General features: G+C 47.1%; 1 protein-coding gene across 31 annotated transcripts in view; it reads left to right on the top strand.

Moving 5' to 3' along the window:
• The first annotated feature begins 2,085 nt into the window (after nt 1-2,085).
• The window catches only part of MAP3K13 (mitogen-activated protein kinase kinase kinase 13), a 64,906-nt gene continuing 53,710 nt past the window's right edge, over nt 2,086-13,281 (top strand). For 12 of the 31 annotated variants that reach the window (XM_046898781.1, XM_040706152.2, XM_046898784.1 and 9 more), the window contains exons 1-2: nt 2,086-2,120; nt 10,234-10,350. The gene's annotated coding sequence lies outside the window, so the exon portion shown is untranslated. Of the gene's footprint in view, nt 2,840-3,238; nt 3,280-3,751; nt 5,413-5,585; nt 5,688-6,252; nt 6,356-8,478; nt 9,240-10,233; nt 10,351-13,053; nt 13,141-13,281 lie in introns of those variants that run through there. The other 19 variants (XM_046898787.1, XM_040706157.2, XM_046898795.1 and 16 more) reach the window with 13 other exon arrangements.

A 13,281-nucleotide genomic window follows, 5' to 3' on the forward strand; every position in this document is an offset into this window, starting at 1 on the left:
CACACAACAGCCCAGCGCAGTGACCTTCAGCAACAGCCCTTATTGCTCATCATGCAAAATGCCCCGTGATGGACTCAATTACTACATCTTCCACCGGTGAAGGAATAAAAATGGGAAATGTTTTTTGTTTTCTCTTTGTATGAGCAAACATAAGCACTCAGTGCTGTCACACAGATCTCGTTCCCCCCCTTTTTTTAATACTACATGGGCTATTTACAGTAATATCACTAGAAACAGTGTAGGACTTGATCCAAAGGACTGATGTCAGCAAACAGGAGATGTTGGCTCCCATCCCTCTATACTGTAATACGGACTTCAGTAGCTATCTTTTCCTTCTGATTTTACTCACTTCTATGGCCCTGCATACGTCTGACAGGCAGAAAATTGAGGTGAGAATGGTAATTCAGGATATTTTCAGAAAACATCATTAGTTTAAAGTATTACTAACTCTTTCAGTGTATCTTAGTCCCTTAGCATTGAAGCAATGCCACTGTCTTCACGGACCAGCAAAAATACCATGAAGTGGAAGCATCGCAGAAAAGCACTAATGAAGAAAATTAAGTAAGCTTCCTTATTTGATGTATCTATGCATGGTTTAATGCAGTGTTCTGCTGTAAGCGTTAGAATCACCGTGAAACAGTCCAGCAATTTGGAATAACTTGAGGAATCAGGCATGAAGAACACCAGGCAACTTATACAGGCTGAGATATGATGTAAATACATCCTTACTAGAAATAAAAACAGTGCATAGAGAGCCTTTTCTAGAAGGAAGCATGGAAAAGTGTCGGCAATGATGATAAGAAGGTGTACGTAATCAGTAAATGTTTCTATTCTCCAGCCCAGACTGCAGGATGCTTCATTGGTGTGCTGCCAGTGAAACACCTTTCTGACCAGTAGTGAAGTATGATGTTAAAAGCATCTGTGAAAGATGGACACCTGAATGTCCAGTTTGGCTATGCAGGCTGCATTGTCATGTTTTGAGAGAACTGGCTGAAAAAATGATCATATCATAGAATCACAGACTCACAGAATGGCCTGGGTTGAAAAGGACCACAATGCTCATCAGTTCCAACCCCTGCTATGTGCAGGGTCGCCAACCAGCAGACCAGGCTGCCCAGAGCCACATCCAGCCTGGCCTTGAATGCCTGCAGGGATGGGGCATCCACAGCCTCCTTGGGCAACCTGTTCAGTGCCTCACCACCCTCTGGGTGAAAAACTTCCTCCTAATATCCAACCTAAACCTCTCCTGTCTCAGTTTAAAACCACTCCCAAGTGATGTGGCTATTTGGGCTGGTATTGCTAAGTCTCCCAGAGCAGAGGAAAGCTCGATAGGAAAGCAACATTGATGTGAAGAATGCCACTTAGGTGTTGTTTGCTGCAGCAAACTTCCTTGGTCCTTCACCAACCACAAATTCTTGTAGATTTGGATGCAGACGTGTTTAGTTAATGGAATCATGGAATCATTCAGATTGGAAATGAGATCCCTGAGATCCTGAGATCCCCAGATCCAACCCCAGCCCACCGCACCGTGCCCACTGCCCACGTCCCTCAGTGCCACATCTCCACAGCTCTGAACACCTCCAGGGACGGTGATTCCCCACCTCCCTGTGCAGCTGTGCAGCGCCTCACCGCTCTTTCTGAGAAGGGATGTTTCCTAATACCCAGCCTGACCTCCCCTGGCACAACGCGAGGCAGCCGCTTGTACGGCCGATGGCAGCACGGAGGAACGCAGCCCGTCCTGGTCTGATTGCGATGCGCTGCTGCGCTGCAGATAAAACCATGACCTGCCCAAATTGCTCTCTGCCGTAAGAGGGCGAGACTGGAAACAGGCATTGCTGAGTCTAGGAGCAATGCCCCAGGTGGCACGCTTCTGCCCACGACAACCACCGCGGCCATCCCATTGGCAGCTCTGCAGCCGGGCCGGGTCCGTCCCTCGTTCCAGTGTCCCAGTTCTCGGGATTGGCGCACACGCTGAGCTCAGCTCCTCTCCGCCACCCCCGAGCTGCCCCCGCCGGGGACTGCCGGCTCCTCAGCCGCCGTCCTCAGCGCCCGTCCCGCGCCTGCGCCAACACGGCGGCCGGAAGCGGCGGGGCGGCAGGAGCGCGGCAGGAGCGGCGCAGGTAGCGGCGGGCCGGGCGCACCGGGAGCGGGCGGCGGGCGGGAGGTGCGGCGGCTGAGACTCTCCTCCGGGTCGGGGAGGGGGGGAAGCCGGGCTGTGCGCCGGTCGAGCCGGGAGCTGCCTCGTTGTAAGGCCGTAGCTCCCAGGTTGGCACGCACGACAAAAAGAAGTTTAGCGCGTTTGAGGAGCTGAAGTTGCATGGCGGCGGTAGCTGTGTGTCAGTGCCGTCGGGGGTGCGGGCTGGCACCGCCTGTTAAGGGCTTTGGGGGCGTCCGCTGCACGTCGCCTCTTAGCGGGCGGGTGGAAGCTTTTGGGTACGTCTGCAGGCAGCCCCGAAGCGGATTATTGCTGAGGCTGCGCTGTGTCGTAATCCCGTCTGGATGGAACGCTTCGGAGGCCGTCGGCAGGTCGGAACATCTCCGCACGCTCCGGTGCCGCGCTGCCATCGTCGGTATTAACAAATGCCTGCCGTAGTTGTTGTGGTTTTCTGGTGTGACGGCCGATGGGGTCAGCCCCTGCTCCGTGGTCCCGCTCGGTGGAGATGGAGGTGGTGTGAGCAACGTGCCCGCAGCGTAGCGCAAAGGAAGGGAAACGTGGGGAGAAAGTGGGTTGGAACCCATCACCCTCCCCTCTCGTGGGAGTTCTGCTGCGTGACAGTGCTGAGATCGCCTTACTGCTTCGTGTTCCTTTCTTCTGCCCTCTAGTTGTACTGTGCCAAAGGTAGGCTGTCCTTACACCTGTCTCCTTCTCAAAGCAGAAGGGGAAAATAAAGAGAAATATTGCTCTCAGCAGTCGTCCGGAGGTGGGTTTGGTTCCTAATTCCAGCTCTGTTTGAGCCGTGAAAGCTTACACTGCTCAGTAACTGTGTCAGTGAGGGTACAGTGTCAGGAGAGAAGGCTTAAGGTAACGTTGCTGCTGAGAAGGGCAGCCCTGTGCACCTCCTTCCCATCCTCCCGTTACCTCCTTTCATTGCCTCTGGGTGTGGGTGCCTGCGTGGCTGGCTGGCTCCCTGCTGGCAGCGCTCAGCGCTGGATGGAAGCACAGTGAGCAGAGGCTGTGTGTAAGAGGGAGCGGCAGGCCCGCCCAGCTGGGCACTGCTCGGATTCCAGGCTTTACAGCAGCTTCTGAAAGCGTGCCCGAGGCTGCGGTTCCTTGGACAGGTGAGCTGCCCTCCTGGCTTTGCTTTTCCTTATTCTTCTTGCTTGAAACTGGAAAATCTTGTTCCCTGCTCCCCTCTGGTCCTGCTCAATTTAGTTAAAGCTGTGCGGCACTGTCTGCCTCCTTATTTCATCATGGGCCGGTGTTCTCGGCCCCCTCACACCCCACAAAAAGCAATGTAGGTGCTTTGATTTGTTTCCTGGAAAGCTTTGCGTTTGGGGCTGGTCTGCGTTAGCGTCAGAGTGTGAAGGGCTGGAAGTGCAGCACTGCAGAAGTATAAGAAATTTACCTATAGTAGTGATTGTTGCCAATAAGAATCGTTGCTGAAACTGGTGTTCAAAACAGTAAAAATGGGGGCACTTGAGAAAAAATAAATAAGTCACATTCAGATAAAGGAAACAGGTGGTATAACAATTGGAATGGAGTAAACAGGTAATTGCTCTGAATGGCTTCTGATTGGAACTTTATTTTTAGAGCTGTTGGAGGCATCAGAAAGATCTCTGCCTGGAGTGAGACTATTAGCAGTAATTTACGTTGGAGGAACGCAAAGAACATCGCTGGGATCTAAACATGTTACACTAAGACTAAGAGCAGGCTTTGTGCCTGGAAACAAACATCAGCCTCCATGCTAATCGCATTATTTCTAAGTCTGTGGTGGTGCAGCAGTTTGTAGATATTCAGTGGAGAGTAAATGCTTTGCCTTGTGAAGTCCAAGAACTTTATGTAAGACTTGGTGGCAAACTTTACTGGTAGGATTGCAGTGATAAAATGCTTTTTCTTGAGCTTCTGGAACTCCGCATGCTTAGGTTGTAAATGACCTTTGCACTGTGGCCTCTGCCCCCCCTCCTGAACCTGTTCTGGAGTACCTATCACATTGCTTAGATCTCCTTTCCTGGGAGCATTCACTTTTGGGTCCTCTGTTAAAATTATTAGAACTAAAGCTTAACTGCCGTCCTTGTAGAGTTTATGACTTCTCATAAAGAAGATAAATTGCCATTGATTATTCCTGCTTAGAACAGACAGTGTAAGTAGGCTCCTATAGCCAATGCTCTAGGTGGGTCCCCACAGTACAGTGCTGAAGTTAAATATTTACTTGCTGCACAGGACTTTGGTCTTGTGCAACCCTTATGAATGTCAGTTGCTGGAACCAGGAGGGAAGTACTGTGCCAAAGATAATGACAAGGTAAAAGTCTCACCCTCCAGACTGGAGCAGTCTGCGCTCCCCACCAGCTAACTGTCACCAGGAGGCTTGGCCTCTAGTGCCTCCTTACATACAAATTAGATAGAGATTAATTAACACAATTTCCAGACAAGTATGAATCAAGAATGTAAAAGGTGTTAGCTCTTTTTGGTTTGTTCTTGCGTTGTGATCTTGAAGCATCCTGTAGTATACTGGTGTTGACTGTTGGTAGTCTCTGCTGCATGCTGTGAGCGGGTAATTGGGGTTGTACCTCCACTCATAGTGAAATGACTCGAGTCTGCCTTTGCCACATCTGGTTGGCTTTCTAATCTAACTCCTGTTTATACTTAAACATACCTTTAGCTGGAAGAAACTGTGTGTGCCAGTAAGCCAGCAGTCGCTGGCTCTTCCTTCCTTCCGGCACAGAAAGCTTTTTGGTTTTAATATACATTGTAATTTGGAGAATAGCAACAACAACCAAACCAAGAAAAAAAGTATCCTTATTCTTGTAAGCATTTGCTGTCAAGTATGAACTAAGCGTACTTGCTTGGGTGTTTTCAGCTTACTCCGTGCCTCTTTCCTTGCTGTGATGGACTTTCTTGCAGAGGTCTAAAAGGTGTTTGATAAACTGCTTTGAGAAGAGGAGAATTCCTCCGGAACTGATGAGATTAGATGCGTTCCTCGGCGATGTGACACATCTCAGTCTTGAGTGCTTTGCTGTGGGCAGCCCAGCATGTGACACCAAGCACTGTATACAAGAGAACTCATTTCTCCAGCTAAGAGGCTTTGTCAGTGGGAGGCATCTCAGACTTTCCTGTTTGCCCCATGGATGTATATAGAATAGGAGCTCCAGGTAATCAGGAGAAAAAAATCCACCATCAAAGAACTAACTACAGCTGAAAAGCCCTGCTGATGTGTGGTGCTTCAGGTGAAGGAATTTCTGCATGCTGCAGTGGTAATATGTTTTGAGTTACTTATAAAATAGCTGATTCCTTGCATATGTTTTTTTGTAACTCTGCTTGTTTTGTTTTTTTTTTTTGCTTGCCAGAAGAAACATTTTGCTTTAGCTGCAGCATTGTGCTTTTAAGTCCTGCCTTTCTACTTATTCATTTTGAAACCTCTCCCTAGATGTGATGGACAGGAGTTGCCTCCGGCACAGTCTGTGGCTATTCCTCAACGTGCACTTGTAGAGATGTCTGTGAAGAGCTCCAGGAGTAAAAGGCAGATCAGGTTTTCTGCATTTTCTGTTCTCTTGTACCTCTCTGTGAACTTGCTGTCAGGATGTGGTTCATCTCAGGTGTGTTTGTACCAAATTCTTGGTTTCAGAGGTGCACGGGCGCTTAGCGTAACTGAGATCAGGATTTAGATTGAGCTCCAGATGGTGATCAGAGGATTACTTGGAGAGCTGATTATGAGAGTTCTTTGTATAAGTCCCATGCCTAACTGAATAGTTACATCACAAAGATTTCTCTTTAATGAGTCATCAGACAATTTAGTGGGGGAAAAAAAACAACCACCACCACCTTCTAAGCTTTCCCATGAAGCTGTTTTTCCTTAGCCCATCTGGTTCCTATTGAGCTGTACCCCAGCACTTGCAGGCTGCTTTAATAGGTATTCATTTTCTGACTCTGAGGATGACGTCTATGATATCTCTTATGTCTGAATATCTTCTTCTCTGCATGTGTGGCCTGCGTTTGTCCTTGTGTTCATCTACCAAGTGTGAGTGTACTGCTGTGGTGTGAGCAGTGAACAAAGACCGTTGTCCATGGTGTGTTCCAAAGTACAATCCGCTGCATTTGTGTGTGCTATTTTTGGAGTTTTCTTAGCAGAGAAGGTGGTCAGCCAGTCTGACTTCAGAGCCAAGTTAAGGGGAAAGTAGCAGTGCAAGCAGCAAGTGGGTGAGAAAACGTTCTTTTTACTCCTTTTGTCTTGCCAGGAAACATCTTGTTCTCTTCTTCAGATTTGTGAACTGCGCCTACTCTTCTCTTAGCTCAACAGATTTGCCCATCAGCTTGCAGATAAAGGCCAATGCTCCTGGCATCTGCAGCTCTGGATCTCTGTGCTGGCACGACTCGTCAGGCTGCATTGTCACTGTCTTGTTTGGTGCCTGGTACCGTGGCTGCCACAGCTCTGGCCTTTGCTCTGTGACTCTGCTGTGTTAGCTTAGTACTAACAGCAGTGATGTTCCCTCAGTTACCAATGCCTGTCTCTGGACTGCTTGAGTGTTTCCTGAAGAGCGGTTTCTCACCGGTGCAGTGTACCCAGCTCTGTTGCTGGCCTCTGATCCACCAGGAGGTTAAATACTGCTGCAATTGTAGTGGTGTTGGGCTCCCATGCTGGTGGTGCCAAGGACCACAGCAGCCTGATTTCCTTAGCATCGTTTTTCTTTCTGCCTATTTGCCTTACAACTACCAGACTTTCTTTGTGGTATTGCTCATTGTCAGAGTGAGAATGTTTAAAAGTTTTTTTTTTAGTCATGGGGCTGCTTGGGAGGATTCTTTTCATCCCTTCCTAAGCAAAGGTTAACATAGCAGCTGGATGACTAAGAGCGCTTTGACCTTCCTGATTCACTTACAAATGTAGTACTTCTTTAATGGGTTATTGTACTTGAGGAATGCAAATGACCCGTAGTTTCGATGTACCTGCCTGTCTGTAAGGGGGGGAAGTAGTGCTGCTGGGTAACTGATTTGTTGTGTTTTTGTGATGACGGACTCCTCCTGCAGCCTGCTCATCACGAGACTCTTTGGAGGTATCGGCTGCAAGCTAGATTATTTTTATGCTCAATCATCCATTGTTTTCTCCTGGGGACAGGAACTGCTGGGGAGGAATAATGGAAACTGTTTGATGGGAGTGGTTTAATACAGTTGTGGTTGGGAGCTCAGTGGGGTGACTGAGTAGACAGTCAGCTGCAGGGTTTTGTACATCTGATCCCAAACAGGCTGCTGCTGCTGCTTGTGGTTCTGCAAAGCGCAAGCGTTGTGTTACACCAGATTCCCTCCTGGCCAACAAATCCTTGGGGTCTTCTGCCAGTTTTGTGGGAGACCTTTTGGTTACAGCACCAAAAAACAGGTTAAATTTTGGATTCATGTGTTGGATTGCCTAGGCTGAGTGCTAAATAGTTCTTAACCCTTAAACCAGCGTGCTCCAGTAAGAGACTGTCCTTGTTGCTGTTAGTAGGAAACCTGCCCAGCCAAAAGGCTAATTTCCCCTTTTAGTGTTCAGTGAGTTCAGTGCTTTTGTCAGAGGTGACGATAATTCGTACTCCTTATTTTTTCCTGTTAAGTCATGCTTTGTCCTAATTGCTCCTTAAGATTTCATTACGGTCTTTTTCAGAAACTTTGCATCTCCAAGGCTTAAGTGATTTACCACACCTGTGCGTTGAGAGAAGACTTTTTTTTTGTTTAATTAGGGATTTAAATCTTCCAGATACTCTTAGAAGCCACTACTGAGAGCAAGACTATTGCCAGAGCTGCTTGGAGGTGCACTAGAGGCTTCCATGAGCTTGTTTATGCTTTGTGGTATGAGTATGCCCCTTTGCCCCCTGGGCCAGATCAAATGATGCTGAGAGTTTTAATGAAGAACTCTTCCAAGTCTGATATCACTCGGAACGAACCTCTGTGTTCTTGGGGTAGTTACTCACCAAGCACTGAGACTTTGCAGAGTCATCCAGGAATGAAACTGCACTTTGTGGAGCTGTACTGGGGTTACCATCTGCGCAGAGGACTCTGGTGCTTGTTTCTGGATAGCTGCAAATGAGTAGCTCCAAGCAGGGTTTTGTGCGTGTGTTGTGTGCTCTCGGGGTTCCCTGGTGGTACAGAAGTGCTGCTTCTAAGTGGTTGGCATTCTTTAGTCTATCTTGTCTGTCTTGACACACCACTCTCCTTCTCTTCCAACTCCAGCAGGAAGGTGAGAAGGACTGAGAGCTGGGTATATATACCAAACCTGCCTACCTGTGAGCCTGCAGAGATATGTGGGACTTGTACAGCATCTGTGGCCAAAGGGGGTTAAAGCTCTTGGGAAGGTTGCATCTCCAGCAGTCTAGTGTAGCAGCACGTGCTAAGCTGGAGTTGCTGGGAAGTAGCTGTCTTTTCCTAGGCTTCCTGGCTGCTGGGAACCTTGTGAATGTGACCTGAGTAAACTAGAACAGATGGAGGGTTTCGCTGCCTTGGCTAGCACTGCGACCCTTTCATGGACACTGCAAAAGGGCAGCCTACATAATAGCGATAACAGGAGCTGCAGGACACGCTGTGTTGAATTTTATCTGCCTAAATAGCTGCTAGTCCAATTCCATTAATGCTTGCATATTTAATAAACTTTTAATGTTGGATTTTAATGAGTTGGCAGTTATCTCTGAACATCCAGCTGCAGCTCTCACCCAGTCTAGGAGGCTCTTGGATGCGGATATCTCTCACTTAGAAGTCATGCGGCCTCTCCTTGGGCAGTCAGCGCTTGGCAGGCTGTAGCGTGCTTTGATGTAGGTTGTGCTGATGTGCAGGAACGCTGAACTTCATAATGTGGTTGGTGCCCTAGAGGGAGGCTTTTCAGGGGAGGAATCTTAAAAGTCTCAATGTAAGAGAACGTGACCTTGGTTAATCTCCTGGTGAACCATTTATGGAATTGGGATGATTCTTGCTAGCATTTGAATTATTTTGGTTGCAAAATGGGCCCGTTATGGAATATGTTTCTAAAGTGGTGTTCGCCTGTTTACAATCTGAATGTTTTGACTTTGTGTTTTCAGGCTCATTTTCCAAACCTACATCAAAGTCTCAAAACCCCAAACGGGTGAAGTGCTCTTCTTGTGTTGCACAATTGGCATTAAGCGTCCCTAATGAGGCCATGGAATCTAATCTATTATTGAGGAAACCTTGGTGGAATTAAGTTTGATGGTAGTACTTGGGAGATAAACCCAAGCATAGTGAATAAATGTCACAGAATCACAGTTGTAGGGGTTGGAAGGGACCTCTGCAGCTCCAAACATCCATGCAGCCCTCCGCTGGGCTCTCCCCGGAACTTCCCTGTCTGGTGCTGGGAGCCCAGAACTGGGCACAGTGCTCCAGCTGTGGCCTCACCAGGGCAGAGCACTGAGGAAGAACCTCCCTAAGCCCACTGGGCATGCTCTGTGCTATGCACCCTGGGGTCCCATAGGCCTTCTTGGCCACAGGGGCACACTGCTGGCTTGGGGTCACCCTGCTGTCCACCAGGACACCCAGGTCCTTCTCTGCAGAGAAGCTACATAAAACAAGTTGCCCAAGGAGGCTTTGGATGCCCCGTCCCTGGAGGCATTCAAGGCCAGGCTGGATGTGGCTCTGGGCAGCCTGGTCTGGCAGTTGGTGACCCTGCACATAGCAGGGGGATTGAAACTGGATGAGTACTGTGGTTCTGTTCAACCCAGGCCATTCTATGATTCTATGAAAATGCAGCAGGCAAGGTGAAAAGGGACCATCAATAGTACAGTGTAATTCTCAGCTCTGGCACCAGTGTGACTTTAAAGTCACTTATCCATTCATAACCTTCAGGGTAAATTCTCAATATGCTACTGTAAAGCAGATAGTAAATGTGTAAACTCTGATGGTTACAGGGGTAAGGCAAGGAGTCCTTGCTGCTTCCTTTGAGATAAGTCAGCAAAGTTGTTCAGTAACTGGACCTATCAGGTTGGTTTCAGATGACCTTTCAGTGTGTTAGGCAAAAAGCAGGAAAAATGTATTGTTTGTGTAATGTAGTGTCATTTTCTGTGCGTGTGCTGTATTTTAAATTGAGATTCTTTTTATATCTTCAGAATACCCGTTTCTGAGAGGAACAGCAAAGAAACATAAGTGCAAAAACTGATGGACCATTACATCTTCTAAAATGAGCCTATTCACGCGTTTCTACTGGAAACTAGCATGTCTTGAAGGTGAGTAGGTTTTGTTTGTGACAGATGAGCTGTTTGATGTTTTGGGACTTGACCATCAGTCATCCCAAAGATAGTGCGCAGCTGCTTCTGTGGGAAGGCACAGCCTGTAGAAGCATGCTTGTGAAGCGATGTGTTTTGGCATTGGAAGAATGATCTGGAAAGTAGGTGTATTTTCTACCATGTATTATTGTTACGAATTTATGAAATTATGAATTATTGTTAATTTCCAAACTCTTGAAAAAAATGGAGTGCTTAATGAAGGAGATGGAGTGTATGGGAACTGTTGGATCACAGCCTGAACCACTGATTGAGCACCTGGGGAAAGGACCCAGCCAGCCCTGGGAGCACAGGTGGAGGCTTGGCTCCACCTCCCTTAGACCTCATTGAAGGGCTCACTGCCACTGTGGAAGGATCTCTGGTTGGAAATCCCTCCCTTGTGGAGTTTTCCCCGTGAGCCTTGATCTTCAGAGATGGGTGAGCGCTTTCCCTTTTTCTTTTAACACCTTTCCATCACGCTAATTCCTTTGTCATTACACCTCCTGTATCACCATTCCACCCTGTTGATCTTCCTGATTGTTACATGAAGCATGGATAATTTTTGGAGGGTGAGGGAAACACAGGTGTTTTACTTGCAGGATGGGAAAGTTCAGTTTGCAAGACAAACTTCAGATTGCTGAATGCATTAAATTAGATAAGGCTTTTTCAAGTTCAGCTGCGGGCATACCTCAAGTGATGCTATCAGTGCTCAGCGCAGCTGAAGAATAATGCATGCTGTCAAGGATGGTAAATTAATTTCCCCGAAGTAAAGAACACAGTGCTTCAATGAAATGAAATCCATCTTATTTTGTAGACTTCGTGGTACCTTTTACGTTATTTCTGTACTCAGCCCCTTAGGGCTGTAGGCAGTGGCCATACAGTGATGTTTTAAAATCCTTTAACTCTATTGACAGAAATCAAAATAGGAAAAGTCACAAACAGTTAAGATTTAAAGCACTGTGATTTAGACTTTACTATCACTTTAATAAGGATATAAAAGAAGCCTTGTGTCCTTTGCATGTGTTTTGTGTGTGTGTGTCTCTCTCCCTCTATATATGTGTATATGTATATTCGTATATATATGTATATAAGAATGTACTGTTCTTCCAGCCTACACTTTCAAACTACACTAATCATTGAACTTGGAGTGCCCCAGTTGCTTTCCACATTATGCATCCCTTTTATGTAAAGAGGCTGTGAATAGTTCTGTGTTTGTATAATGATCTTCGGTTACTTTTGGAGGGAAGGATCTTTTAAGTTTGGTCTATGAATTCTGCACCAATAAGTATCTGTATATTAATATCCAACATTAAAAAATTGTTGTGACATTTGAGTGATTGCAGGAGTCAGTAGTTAAACCTGATGCTGTTTGCACACGCATGAAGGATGTTTAGAAGGCAAAACGTTTTCTGTGAAATCTATTGCTAGAAAAATCTAGAAGACTAGGAATCTGGGAAACTTGGAAATACTTATTCTGGTGTCATCTGTACCTTGTGTTTATGGAGATCAACAGTAACACCTGGTCTTCCTTGTGCTCTGTGTCTTCTGCTTTTGCATCTTGGTGGAAAGTGCAGTTTTCATCTCTGGAGAAAGATTGTGCATAAGTGAGGAAAGAGATTGTGAAAGAAGGATGTTTTTCTTGCTACAAGGCTTCTTTGTTCTCTGAGGTCAGGAAGAGCTGAGCTCTCAGTCATTTCATAAGCTCTCTTGTTACCTGTTCGCTGACTGTAGGTCAGTACACCTAAATGGATGGATTCTTCTCTGCATGAGTCATTAGGTAAATACCAGGTAGTGCTGGCATTCTGATACTGTCTGCTTTGAGTGCTCCAATTTCTTGCTTGTGGTTGACCAGCTAGTTTCCTACCTGCTATCACAACCCAAGCAGCTTTTCTCAGCGCAGGATTTTCTCACGGTGCCGTGGTAGGGAGAGATCTCCATTGGTCCTCATTGCTGTTCTGGCCTTGTTAGAGCACGTATTTTCAGCAGTAGCTGGAAAAATATTTGGAGATGTTTCCATTAAAACAGTTGGTACTGATTCTTGGCTCTAAGCCTCCTCTTCATCAGAGGCAGCATTGTGGTTAGCCAGATGGCCTGCAAGCTGGATCTGCTGTGTGTTCTGATTGCATCCCTCCTGCAGGATAGGGCACTGAAGGCAGTGCTTCTCTGGCCTCCTCCCCTGGGAGTACCAGGGCATGCTGTGTTCGGAGCTGTCACTGCAGCAGGAGGTGTCAGCACTTTGTTCCTGCCTGACTGCCTCAAAGGATGTCTGATTGCTGCAGATAGGGCTTTAGGATTGGAGAGCTGTGAGCTGTGCTTCTGCAGCAGTGGCCTCAGCCAAGGGTGGCTGAGCACTGGTGCCGTGTCACTCTCTCCTAGAAGAGGAGGTTTTTAGCTTACATGTGGGAGCAGGGCACTGGCAGTATCTGCACTCACCAAGAAGCTTTGCTGGGAGGGAGTAGCGCTTGTGTTGCTCTCCAGCCTGTGCAGGTGCTCTGAAACTTGCTTGATTTAGATATGGGATAACCACTCAGTTTTGTTGAAGCTGTGGATTTATGCCCATTTTTCATGTGAGTGAGACAGCTGCGTGCTTCTGTCCTAAGAATAAGATCTTGCATAGACATAGGGGTCTGGATTAGTTTCTATCCTTTGTCTTTCTGTCCCTAACAGCATCACCTGTGGCCTTACTGGAATTGCCTCAGTGTTTCTGGACCAAATTCTTTTCTTCCTGAGAGAAGAATCCATCACCAATTTAATGTAAGTCTTGACTAAATATGGACAGTTTGAATATGGGCCCAAGTCTCACAAACTGGATGATGCTGTCCAGCCAGAGTCCATCACCATCCATCCGTACTTTCTCTGGTAGAGGGAACGTTTCCAGTGCTGGATGGATGAGTC

Source organism: Gallus gallus, chromosome 9 (assembly GCF_016699485.2).
Source record: "Gallus gallus isolate bGalGal1 chromosome 9, bGalGal1.mat.broiler.GRCg7b, whole genome shotgun sequence".
NCBI lineage: Eukaryota > Metazoa > Chordata > Aves > Galliformes > Phasianidae > Gallus > Gallus gallus.